Source organism: Oryza sativa, chromosome 6 (assembly GCF_034140825.1).
Source record: "Oryza sativa Japonica Group chromosome 6, ASM3414082v1".
Classification (NCBI taxonomy): domain Eukaryota; kingdom Viridiplantae; phylum Streptophyta; class Magnoliopsida; order Poales; family Poaceae; genus Oryza; species Oryza sativa.
Genome location: NC_089040.1, coordinates 25,614,658 through 25,628,378, shown reverse-complemented (window position 1 = coordinate 25,628,378; position 13,721 = coordinate 25,614,658).

Here is a 13,721-nt window from a genome sequence, read left to right as displayed (position 1 = left end):
TTGCCACCACCGGCCGCCGCCTCCTAATTGCACGCTTTCTTTGCCCCCGCCGCCGACGCCGGCCTACCGCCCGCCTCCATCCCCGCGGCTTCGGCGGCGCCGCCGCCGCCTCGCCGCCCACGGAAGTCCACCGCCCACGATCATCCCTCTAAGCCCTAAGAAAACCCCGCTCTTCCCCCTCCCCCAACCCCCTCCTACCCAACCCCAACCCCAAACCCTAACCCGTATGCTTCCTGCCGGAGTTGGGGGTGTCGCCGGCGCCGGAGAAGAAGGAGAGCCCACCGGAGTTGGAGGAGAGAAGCCGATGCACGAATCTTGGCATGGATCCAATGGTTCAAAATATGTAAGATTTTATCCCTAGATTTCATTCAAATGACATGCATATAGCAATTCCGTTAAGGGATTTAAGTATAGTGTGTAAGGTGGTTAAATTCATGTCCTTTGACCACAAGATGATATAGAGGCTTCTCGCAGTGGATATCTCCAGTCTGTGTGAATATTACATTTTTTTTAGATAATAAAATATAATATCCCGGTCTTTGCTTAAAAAGAACTACAAACAATTATTACAAAGATCCACTTCAGAAGAGAGTGTAGTTCAAGACAAGTTGAACACACCAAACAAGAGAAGAGAGGACCCAAACTGAGAAAAGCAAAACAAAATGTGGAGCTAGAAGGCCTCGTCAAGGCATAGGACTAAAGTTCGAAGCCAATGCATAGATCAATGACAATATCCTTGCACGAAGAGGTTTCTCCAAAGCGGTGCCCCAAGGAGGATGCGACGTGGATCGCCGCCATCGCTCGTTCGGAACCGAAGCAAGGTTTTCACCCGTAGAATATGGTAGGGAAAGAAAAGGGGTATGCTAAAACAACGCCTCCAAGAAGGGGAACGACGACAAACGGCGTCGCCGTTGTCAGTCGTGGGAATATTACATATATTGTTGGTCGCGAGAACGTGTGATTAACATCATGGTGTTTGCAGTAAACCCATGCATGGTCTGCCTCTGTGGTGCCCATTTCCAACAAATTTAAACCTGAATGTGTTCACTTTAACAAAGAAACCATCCAATGCTTTACCGGTTTCTCGCTTGATGATTCAATTACCTCTAATAGCTACTCCCCCTTTTCATATAATAAGGTGATTTGATTTCTTTTAGTTATTTTTTTAAGTTTGATTCACTTTATAGAAAAACATAACTACTTAAAAAAGTTTGATTTAGAAAAAAAAATCAAAACATCTTGTAATATAAAATAGAGGGAGTACTATGGATTAGGGTGAGACCACTTCAATTCTGCTTCAAGTGAATAATAAACCATGTAACATATACATGAACTACGAAGACCACTACGTACGTAATATAATGGAGCTTTCACGCCGAGTAAAACGGAGCGGAGCTCAGTTCCAACAAACTGGTTTAGTTCTGAATTATTTTCACTAGCTCATATATAGTTCGATGAGTTGCTTCAATCACAAGAGGCAGATGGTTTGAAGTGTTGCACTCTCTCTCTATATATTTCTATATAACGAGTAATTTTGTGGTTAAAGATGCATGGATGCAAAAATGCCACCTTAAATGCTGAAGAAACATGGCTGTTCATATGCCCTTGTGGATATAGAGGTATGATTTCTATCTATTATAAAAATAAAATGCTGAAGAAAGCATATCTTTGGAGATTAAAGCTAGCTAAGCTTCGTATAGTGAACTGGAGTAGATTCCTGCAAAGTGCAAACAGGCATGAGGTTGAATTTCCTTCTGCAAGGAGCTGCACTCGCGACCTAATGGCGGCTAGCTTTGCATGCAGATTTAGGTGTACTGATGATTCTGTCAGAGTGCGCACCGGAGCCACAATTTTAGATACTGGGCCTACAAAACCCAAAAGACTATAGTCTGATGGGTGATGACCGCCCCCACCTTGTGGGACTAAACCCAACAATCTCTCCGTCACATCAACCCATGTGTCCCCGAAGACTTGTTACCTGGCCTCTCCATCACGTGACCTATGGCCGTCACATCAACCCATGTGACCCCGAAAACTTGTTACCTGCCCTCTCCATCACGTGACCCATGGAAATTGTTCCGGGTTCCAAACCTCTGATACCGACCCATGGAAATTGTTCCGGGTTCCAAACCTCTGATACCACTTGTCAGAGTGCGCAGCCCGGCCACCAACCGTGGGCCACCCAGGTCATATTGGGCCTGATCCACCACAGGCCCAACCGGAGCCACAGCTTTAGGTCCTGGGCCTATACAATCCAAAAGACTAGTCTGATGTATGAGGACCGCCCCCACCTTTTAAGTTGTGCTTCCCCATCATCAATTACCGATGTGGGACTAAACCCAACAAATTTTGTGTTCTCAGCAGTTCAGCAGCATTCACTTGAATAGTTCAAGATGTCATGGGGTGCTCTTTCCTATTTTATGATGAGTGGAACATGCTTAATGGTGAAGAACGCAGAACAAAAAATTTTTGAAAAAGAATTAAATAGTGCTAGTGAAATAACAATATTGAACAAGACTGTATACATTAAAAACACATGGTCCACATATGTTTTGCCATGATGTCATTATGATCAAAACATATATGAGCTTGTTGGTTTATTCATATCGCCATTAAGTGGCGAAGCCAGGATTTAGGTATAGGGGGTGCTGGCCAGGAGACGTAAGAACTCATCAGCTCCTCGGTAGATAATATAGTGTGGATCTTAGAGTATAAAATTGAACTTATTTTAGAATGGAGGATGTATGTCTGAATGTATGTTAATATAGCATGAAAAGAACCATTTTTAAAGTCACTAAATAGCACCAACTTTACTCAATACAGAGTGACACACGATATCATTTCTATTCATCCTTTTTAATTTTGGAGGCTTGCAACCACATCGCTTAGTTACGTTAATAGACTTGCAACCACATCGCTTAGTTACGTTAATTAACTCAGGTAATACGTAAAGCTAAAACCTATTGGACAGCTAGGTAGGTATAGGCTCAACTTGCAACAAATTAATGAGCTAATTTTATAGATTAGATGGCTAATCACCCGGGGGTGGGGTTTGCAGCGCATGGGGATGGGGGTGCCAGGCCCACCCCGGCACCCCCGATGGCTTCGCCACTGTCGCCATTAAATGCAACTTGTTTACATGGGAATATATTGTTGGCAGTTGTGTTGTTCCTTGCAAATCAATGAGGAGAACAATTTTAGAAGCTATATTACAATTAATGGTGTTGAAATAAAAACTAATACCAAAACATTCAAGTTGGTATGAAATTTGGCATACATGAGCTAAGTAGCGTGCCAACGACATGTCCTAGCATCATAGGGTTGCCTATGTGGATTAAGCGCGTGCAGCCGAATGGTTGTCTCTGCAGTGATATGTGATCTCCAGGTTACACCTGAACTCCCTACACCTCCTTTTCCTACCAAGGATTACCACTGAAAGAAAATGGAACCCAAGCTAAAATCAATAATAATTAAGCATGTGGATTTTGTTTGTGTGCATCTCTAATTGGTGCAAACTAATTAATCCGGGCCGGGAGCGAGTGCCATGATCAATTACCTTGATAATTATGCATGGACATTGGTCAATCTTGCTGCTGGGCACCAGGGTTTGGGAACTATATTTTATAAGAGTATTAGTAATTTTTTTAAAAAATGTCCCCAATGTAAAAACTTGTGTACTTTGATCTGGTCTGAACAAAAAGGCAAGGACTTATAATTTGATGTTTGGTCTAGAAGTACACATGGTACTTGGGCGGGGATTTTGTTTTAGATAATGTGCACTAGCTCGCACAAGCACCTCACAAATGGCAAGAGCAACTCTTTTGATAAGTTGATGAATATTAATAACACACATGGTGAACATATTTTTAATGGCTGGCTAATGTTACATTAGAAGCACCTCAGAATTTGATCGTTACTTTTAGTTGTTTTGTATTGGTCAAAAATGAACGAACTACCATGGCACTACCTTCTCCTATAGAAATACACAGGATGTGAATGCCAGATATATAGAGGGAAGCACTATACACTTATCATCGACACCTGCTATTGTCAACTATGTCTCAGACAAAAGCAGGACGCCATCAAGTTGTAACACCAATAGCATCACAACATCTATGCTCCTTGTTGCATGTAATCTCATGGACTGCAAGAAACTGGTCACGGCAGTCTTGAATTCCTGGGGCCTCTCCTTCTTACCGAAGGCCGTGTTTAGTTCACCCCCAACTATCCCAAACTTCCAACTTTCCATTACATCACATTACATCCAAAACTTTTCTACACATAAACTTCTAACTTTTTTTCCAAACTTTCAACTTTCCCCAAACTTCTAACTTTTTTTCAGGAACTAAACACAGCCGAAGTAGTATTTCACTGTCTTGCATGGCCTGTCTCTTCTGGTTCACAGCTTCAGTAGTGATAATTCTAGGAGACTTTTGTTTCTAGCTTAGCTCTATGCCATGAACAACCATACCTTGTTATTTATCATTGAGTTACTGGTGTGTACCAGACATGCATGTTCTTGATCTGGTGGCATAAGTATATATAAATATAATCCATTAAATGCCTTGTAAGGTGGGTAGAGTTATTATGGAAATGCTATACTGTTATATATATTCATGTTCATGAACCACCATGATGTCATCATCCCCTTACACAAGGTAGTACAACATTGGTGATGGGCTAGAGTATATGGTATGCCATGTGCAGGGAATAGCGCTCAAATTATACAAAAGAATATTGTAATCCAGTACCAGTTTTTGAAGCACTTCTGTGGGAGCCATCGATATATATTTTTTCCTTTCACAGTGTATCTCTAGTCCCGTGTTATAAAAGGATAATTTTAGCATCATTGATAATGTACTGTATTTTATAGTGTAAATTTTGGTACCTTTACGTTCTAAGTAAGGTACCAAAATTTCTAATGTAAAATCTTGTCTTCAAGTATTTTCTCAAGTACTATAAAATTTCTCGTTATAAAAACATATGTATGTTATTAGTTGGGAAAATAATGAACAGTGGTGTTTGTAGTTGAGCTCCTTTAGATGCACCGTACTCATGTTCACGGCTGCTGTGCTATTCTATTTTTCAGAGTTATCATGTTAATTATTCTCCATTTTGTGTGATACTGTGGTGCTATCTCGTTTAGGATTAACTGAAGAAGAAAATCGTAGTAAGCAGAACCAACCTCCAGAATTGAATAATTAGACTATTTTTTGGATGGTAGGGCCGTAGGGGAGTATATCTGTTAACCTACAGTTTAAAGCCAGCATGTCTCTCGGTTAAATTCAGACTACTTTGCAAATAGAAAATCATGGTAGAATACATGAGTAAGTGAGTAATATACTTATCTCTCCATATATAAAATTTCTTAAAAAAATTGGGTATTCCTGGGAATTCTCATTCAGGACTTGTCATGTGGTGCCCGCCACCAATGTACACTGCATATCATGGCACATGATGGAAGTCATTAGTTCTCATTCAACGACTGTGAGTGGCCGAGAAGCCAAAATCTGTGGATCCCACAACTCCCAATGGTAGAATCTGTGAAACCATGTGTGGTTATAGTTCTTTTGTGATGAGAAATTGACAAGTACTGGAAGTGCAAGAAGTGTGTGCGTGGACTAACATTGGTCAGATTGCGACATCTGTGCCAAGACAACGGTTGTTTGGTTCATGTGTGTGCAGGTGATCGGGGTCGATCTTGGTCAACGGCGGATCGGGACTAGACTCAGGGAGGAGTTGAGGTCCAAAGCGATCAAGGATGCCGGGTGACAAGATTGGACATAAGGTTGCACACGGTGGACGAACACCGTGTGAGGAGGTCTTCGCAACGGACTTCGCAAGGTCAAGTGCAAGTGCCGGGTTCGCGAACAGAATGGAGAATGGAAGAGGAGCTTGTATACATGCACTGGCATGTGCATATGCAAGCATGGACAGTGGTGCTTCGGTTGTGCATGCGTGCACATGGCCGAATGCCATGCATGGGGGCAAGACATGCATGTGTGCATGAGGAGCTTGCTAGCCCATTGGTGCATGTGAGCTGTGATTGGTTGGCAGGGAGGCCAAGCCAATCCAGCCCTTCCTCGTGGCTCAAGATGATGGATGGATCAGCAGGCAGGGAGGCCAGGCCGAGCAGGCCCAAGACAAGACGACGGCCCACGGCATTGGCACCATGCGCGGGCAAGCGCGGGAGATCGCGCGAGGCACGCGCGCGCAGTGGACACGCGGCGGCAAGGAATTCGGCGCGTGCGGGCGTGGGGTCCACGCTGTTTCAAGTGGCTCGGAGGCGGGAGTTGTACTGGGACCCACGCGCGATTTCGCGAGCATGCGCGGGAGCAGCTCGGCGGGACGCGTGGAGGCTTTGGACTGGATGCGCGCAGGTGAGCGTGGGATCCACGCGGTGGAGCGCGCGCTCTCGCGTGCTGAGGCGTGACATGGCGGCTCGTCACTGGTTTGGAGAGGGAGCACGCGGATCAGTGCGGCGTGGAGAGTTTGGATCAACGATGTGGCAAGCATCCAGGAGGCTTCCTTCGGTTCTAAGGAAGAATGGGTGGACCAGATCCATTCTGAGTTAGGGTTTCGCCCTAGGGGTATTTGAGACAATGTCTTAGGGGTCTTAGCCTATAAATAGAGAGATGGATGCAAGGGTGGAGGTTGCTTCTTTGGCAATCCTTTTGAGATGCTCGGTGAGAGAGTTTCAGTGTGAGTTTGGAGTGAGTTTGCCCGAGAGGCTTTTGTATTAGGATTAGTTTGGAGTGTGTTTGTCCGAGAGATTTTAAGTTTGTGTTAATGTTCCTCTGAAGGTGTATGTTTGCTCCTAGTTGAGCGGTTATTTTGCATCACCTATAAATGAAATGATTTGAAGGATTTCATTTTTGCCTTGTCCATTTAAATTCCGCAATTTAAATTCCGCTTGCAATTTGAACTTTGCGATGATGAGTTTTGCTCTCTCTTCCTCACCTCTCTTCTAGTTTCGGGAATTCATTTTCTCTTCCTCCTCTAGTTTCGGGAATTCCTTCTCTCTTCTTTTTCTCTCTTCTTTTCTAGATCCGGCTTCTCTAATAGCCGCGGTTCTAGTAAGGATTTTGAGAAATCCGGCTTGATGAGTATTTTTGGGGGCAAGATTTGAATTGCTATATTCACCCCCCTCTATAGCTGTTCTTGGTCTTTCAATTGGTATCAGAGCCCGGTTAAGTTCGTTGTAACCTAACCGTGGCAACGAACGCAGCTATGGAAGAAAAATACTCTGCGAAACTATTTGTTTTCGATGGACACAATTTTGTCATTTGGAAGGCACGAATGGAGGCCTACCTCCAGTCGCAAGGGCATAATGTGTGGAATAAGGTTAAATCACCTTACACTATGCCCGATGATGCTGACATCACGCCTGCAAATATGGCTCAGGTTGATTTTAATTATCGTGCAAGAAATGCAATCATTGGTGGAATTTCTTCTGGTGAATTTAATCGTGTTCAACACCACAAGTCTGCTCATGACATGTGGACTGCTCTGTGCAATTTCCATGAGGGAAACAATGATATTCAATTGGTTCGTCAGAATCAATTTCATAAAGAATATCAAAGATTTGAGATGCACCCAGGAGAGTCCATTGATTCTTATTTCAAGCGTTTTGGAGAAATTGTTTCGAAGTTAAGATCTGTTGGAAAAGAGTTTTCTGATAATGATAATGCTCGTCATCTTTTGAATTGTCTTGATTATGGTGTTTGGGAAATGAAAGTTACTTCCATCACAGAGAGTGCTCCTCTGAGTGACCTTACCATGGACAAGCTTTACTCAAAGCTAAAAACCCATGAGATGGATGTTTTCCATCGGAAAGGCCTCAAACACTCCATGGCTTTGGTAGCTGATCCCTCTGGTAGTACTTCTTCTAATGACTCAGCTTTTGTGTGTGGTGGCTTCTCTCTTGCCGCTTTACACTCAGTCACTGAGGAGCAATTAGAGAAGATCCCTGAAGATGATCTTGCTCTTTTTGCTAGAAAATTCTCAAGAGCTTACAAAAATGTGAGAGATAAAAAGAGAGGAAAAACCAATGAACCATTTGTGTGTTTTGAGTGTGGAGAGCCTAACCACATAAGAGTGAATTGTCCCAAGTTGAAGAAGAAGAGTGACAAGACGACCAAGAAGCCCGAGGGACAAGGGCGAAAGGGGAAGAAGAATTTGATGAAGAAGGCGATCCACAAGGTCTTGGCGGCTCTTGAGGAGGTGCAGCTTAGCGACATCGACTCCGACGACGATGATCAAGAAAAGGGGGACAAGGACTTCTCCGGGATGTGCTGTCTCGCCAACAACGAGGACTTCATCAACCTGTGTCTCATGGCACTTGAGGATAAGGATGACTCATCGGAGCATCCTGAGGTATGTCTTGATGATATCCCTTCCTTGGATGGTTCTCTTTGTGATGATTTTTGCTCAGATAATGACTCTGTTGATGATGAACTAAGCAAAGAAAGAATGGCACACTTGATGATTGAAATTAGTGACAAGTATAGGTCTTCTAAGTATAAAATTGAGAAACTAAAATCTGAAAATGATGGAATGGCGCTAGAAATTGCTAGGCTTAGATCCATGATTCCTGAGGAGGATACCTGTTCTACTTGTGCTTCATATCTTTCTGAAATTAATCTCCTCAAGGATAAGTTGAAATCATGTGCTTTAGGAGCTGGGAATTCTTCTAGTGCTAGTGCTGCTTGCTCTACTTGCTATGAAATGAAAGTTGATATGGGTTTGCTTGAGATGGAATTGAAAGAACTAAAAGAAAAATTTGTTCATGATAGGATTGGTAGGTGTGAAAATTGTCCCATTCTCACTAGTGACAATAATGAATTAAGACAACAAGTTGCCATGCTTAGGACCAAGAATGATTTGTTAGAATCTTTTGCTACTAAGGAACCTATTCATTTTTCATGTGCTAATTGTGCTATCCTGGAAACTGAACTAAAAGATGCTAAAACTGTCATTGATTCTATCAAATCTATTGATTCTTGTTCATCATGCATTTCTCTGAAAGTTGATCTTGAGTCTGCTAAGAAAGAGAACTCATACCTACAACAATCTTTAGAGAGGTTTGCTCAAGGAAAGAAAAAGTTGAACATGATCCTAGACCAATCCAAAGTGTCCATAAACAATCAAGGTATAGGCTATGATTTTGCTGAGTCTTTGAGGATAGGTACCCATGAGATTTTAGGTGTCACAGATGGGATGATAGAACTAGCTCAAAAACCTATAACCTTCAAGTCTGCAGGTTTCATTGGAAACATTAGTTCTAGTACACCCAAAACCTCAGAACCAAAGATGGTACCTATGACTAGCAAGTCTAAGCCTGTAGAGTTACCTAGACCCAAAAATCCAAAACAAGTTGAGCACAAGCAAAACCAGAAACAAACCATGCCTGTAGAGAAAACCAAGTATGAGTGCACCTATTGTGGGAAAGCTGGTCATTTGGTAGGTTTCTGCTTTAGAAAGGCTAGAAAAGAGCGACAAGAACGTCTTAGGACTAGAAGAGCTACTAGAGTCCCTGAGAGGTTCGAGTGTGCGTGTCATTGTCGTTCAAGTGGTGTATCTCGCTTTCCTTGCTGAGATGTGTACCCTCGACGTGACCTAGCAAGGTTGGGGCAAAACAGACATGGTCATCTTGCATATAATTCTGCTCATAACACTAAAGATGCTTGTACTCCTCGCATGGTTCAGTACTGGATTCCTAAGTCATTTCTCACTAACCCCAGTACTGAATCATCGAGATCTGCTGTGTCTTTCTTGTAGGATTTTGGAGTGGGGAGAAGTAATTCTTGGCTTGTGGACTCCGGTTGCTCACGCCACATGACCGGTGAAGCCAAGTGGTTTACTTCTCTCACTCGTGCATCCGGTGATGAGACCATCACTTTTGGGGATGCGAGCATTGGACGCGTGATGGCTAAAGGAACAATCAAGGTCAATGACAAATTCATGCTGAAAGATGTGGCACTAGTAAGTAAGCTTAAGTACAATTTGCTCTCTGTTTCACAACTCTGTGATGAAAATCTGGAAGTTCGTTTCAAAAAGGACAGGTCTCGAGTTCTTGATGCTTCTGAATCTCCTGTTTTTGACATTTCTCGAGTTGGTCGAGTTTTCTTTGCTAACTTCGACTCTTCTGCTCCCGGTCCTTCTCGTTGTCTCATTGCCTCAGAGAATAGGGATTTGTTTTTCTGGCATCGACGTCTTGGTCATATTGGCTTTGACCACTTGTCTCGCATTAGTGGTATGGATTTGATTCGGGGTTTGCCTAAGTTGAAAGCTCCGAAAGATCTTGTGTGTGCACCATGTCGTCATGGGAAAATGACATCTTCCTCCCACAAGCCTGTTACAATGGTTATGACAGATGGACCGGGACAACTGCTTCACATGGATACGGTTGGTCCTGCTCGGGTCCAGTCAGTTGGGGGGAAGTGGTATGTCTTGGTTGTTGTGGATGATTTCTCTCGCTACTCTTGGGTCTATTTTCTTGAATCAAAGGAGGAATCGTTTGGCTTCTTTCAGTCTCTTGCTCGTAGTTTGGCTTTGGAGTTTCCTGGTGCTCTTCGAGCCATTCGCAGTGATAATGGCTCTGAATTCAAAAATTCTGCATTTGAATTTTTCTGTGATTCTTCTGGAGTCGAACACCAGTTTTCTTCGCCATATGTCCCACAACAGAATGGGGTGGTTGAGAGGAAGAACCGCACCCTTGTGGAGATGGCACGAACTATGCTTGATGAGTTTACGACTCCAAGAAAGTTCTGGACTGAAGCTATTTCTGCTGCTTGTTTTATCTCCAATCGTGTGTTTTTGAGAACTATCTTGCACAAGACGCCATATGAGCTCAGATTTGGTCGTCGACCAAAAGTTTCACATCTTAGGGTCTTCGGTTGCAAATGCTTTGTTCTTAAATCTGGAAATTTGGACAAGTTTGAATCTCGATCATTGGATGGCATTTTCCTTGGCTATGCTACTCATTCTCGGGCTTATCGAGTTTATGTTCTTTCAACTAACAAAATTGTGGAGACTTGTGAAGTCACTTTTGATGAGGCTAGCCCAGGAGCTAGACCAGAAATTTCAGGTGTTCTAGATGAAAGCATCTTTGTGGATGAGGATTCAGATGATGATGACGATGATTCCATTCCTCCACCTCTAGACAGTACACCACCAGTGCAAGAAACCGGTTCTCCTTCGACTACATCACCTTCAGGAGATGCACCAACTACATCATCTTCAGCAGCTGAGGAGATTGATGGTGGCACATCAGGACCGACAGCTCCCCGACACATCCAGAACCGACATCCGCCTGACTCGATGATCGGAGGCCTGGGTGAAAGGGTAACTAGAAATCGGTCTTATGATCTTGTCAATTTAGCGTTTGTTGCCTCTTTTGAGCCCAAAAATGTTTGTCATGCTTTATCTGATGAGAATTGGGTTAATGCCATGCATGAAGAGTTAGAAAATTTTGAAAGAAACAAAGTTTGGTCTTTGGTAGAACCACCCTTGGGTTTTAATGTGATTGGAACAAAATGGGTTTTCAAAAACAAACTAGGTGAAGATGGTTCAATTGTTCGAAACAAAGCCAGACTGGTTGCACAGGGTTTCACCCAAGTTGAGGGCTTGGATTTTGAAGAAACCTTTGCACCAGTTGCTAGATTAGAAGCTATTCGAATTCTTTTGGCTTTTGCTGCTTCAAAAGGTTTCAAGCTTTTTCAAATGGATGTGAAAAGTGCTTTTCTGAATGGAGTTATTGAGGAAGAGGTCTATGTCAAACAACCTCCTGGTTTTGAAAATCTAAAATTTCCAAATCATGTGTTCAAACTTGATAAAGCTCTTTATGGTTTAAAACAAGCTCCCAGAGCCTGGTATGAAAGATTGAAAACCTTTTTGCTTCAAAATGGTTTTGAAATGGGGGCAGTTGATAAAACTCTTTACTCTTCATAGTGGCATTGATTTTCTTCTTGTCGAGATATATGTTGATGACATCATATTTGGTGGCTCCTCTCATGCACTTGTTGCCCAGTTTTCTGATGTGATGAGCAGGGAATTCGAAATGAGCATGATGGGAGAGCTGACTTTCTTCCTTGGACTTCAAATTAAGCAAACCAAGGAAGGAATCTTTGTACATCAGACCAAGTACTCCAAAGAGCTCCTGAAGAAGTTCGACATGGCCGACTGCAAGCCAATCGCCACTCCCATGGCAACTACTTCATCGCTTGGTCCTGATGAGGACGGTGAAGAAGTTGACCAGCGCGAGTACAGAAGTATGATTGGCTCCCTCCTCTACTTGACTGCGTCAAGGCCGGACATCCACTTCTCTGTGTGCCTGTGCGCGAGGTTCCAGGCTTCTCCAAGAACATCACATCGCCAAGCAGTCAAGCGCATCTTTCGCTACATCAAGTCTACACTTGAGTACGGTATTTGGTACTCCTGCTCTTCTGCCCTTTCAGTTCGAGCTTTTTCAGATGCTGATTTTGCTGGGTGTAAGATTGATCGCAAAAGTACTTCTGGCACTTGTCATTTTCTTGGCACTTCTTTGGTCTCTTGGTCCTCTCGTAAGCAGTCTTCTGTTGCTCAATCAACAGCTGAGGCTGAGTACGTAGCTGCTGCTAGTGCATGTAGTCAAGTTCTTTGGATGATTTCAACTCTGAAAGATTATGGTCTGTTTTTCTCTGGTGTTCCTCTGCTTTGTGATAATACAAGTGCAATCAATATTGCAAAAAATCCAGTTCAACACTCCAGGACCAAGCACATTGAGATACGGTACCACTTTCTCCGAGACAATGTTGAGAAAGGTACCATTGTGCTAGAATTTGTTGAATCTGAAAAACAATTGGCAGACATTTTTACAAAACCACTTGATCGCTCTCGTTTTGAGTTCTTGCGGAGTGAGTTAGGGGTGATCCACCCCTATGGCTTGATTTGAGGGGGAGTTGTTTTTCTTTTGCATGCATTTGTAACATATTGCATCATGTTTACTTTATGCATTGTTTTATACACTCTTCAATTGAGCTTTGCTTGTTATCTCTTGGTCATCACTATGCTATGCATGTATCACTCTTATGCTAGTTTGATCTCTTGTCTAGCTTTCATTTGCTTAAGTAGCTTGTGTGATCATGTTATGCTGTTCAAGCTTGTTGAAACCTGCTTAAATTGACTATTCATTTGAACTTAATCAATGTGCAATGCTTGCTCTAGAAGTTTGTTTAAATTGAAGTATCCCTCTCATACTCATGCCATGTTTACATTCTTTTTGCAATAACTGTCAGTACATGCTTATGAATGCTCATGCTTATGCGTCCATACTTTGTATCAATCATGCTTTACAAGCTTTATCTCTGTTTTTGTCCGGGCTACTGAGTGCGTTTACGCATGAGTAGTGCCGAAGATAGCACTGAGACAGCCTGTAATCTGAACTCTAGCTGGAAAACTTGATTGAGGTCAGACGGCAGTGTTTGGCACAACCATCACTTGCTGACTGATAAGATCAGGTGGACCGTCGTGATTGTGCTATTGTCTTTAAAGAAATTAAAAAAAAATCTTAAATATAAAAGTCATGAGAAAAGATTAAAAACTCATGTTCTATGCTTTGTTATCATGTTGATACTCTTTATGAACTGGGCATTAGCACATTAGCATGGGTTCATTGCTTTGATTATGTAAATCTTGCATGATTATGAGCTGGTTTGCTTCCTTTTAAGCTTCTTCTAGAA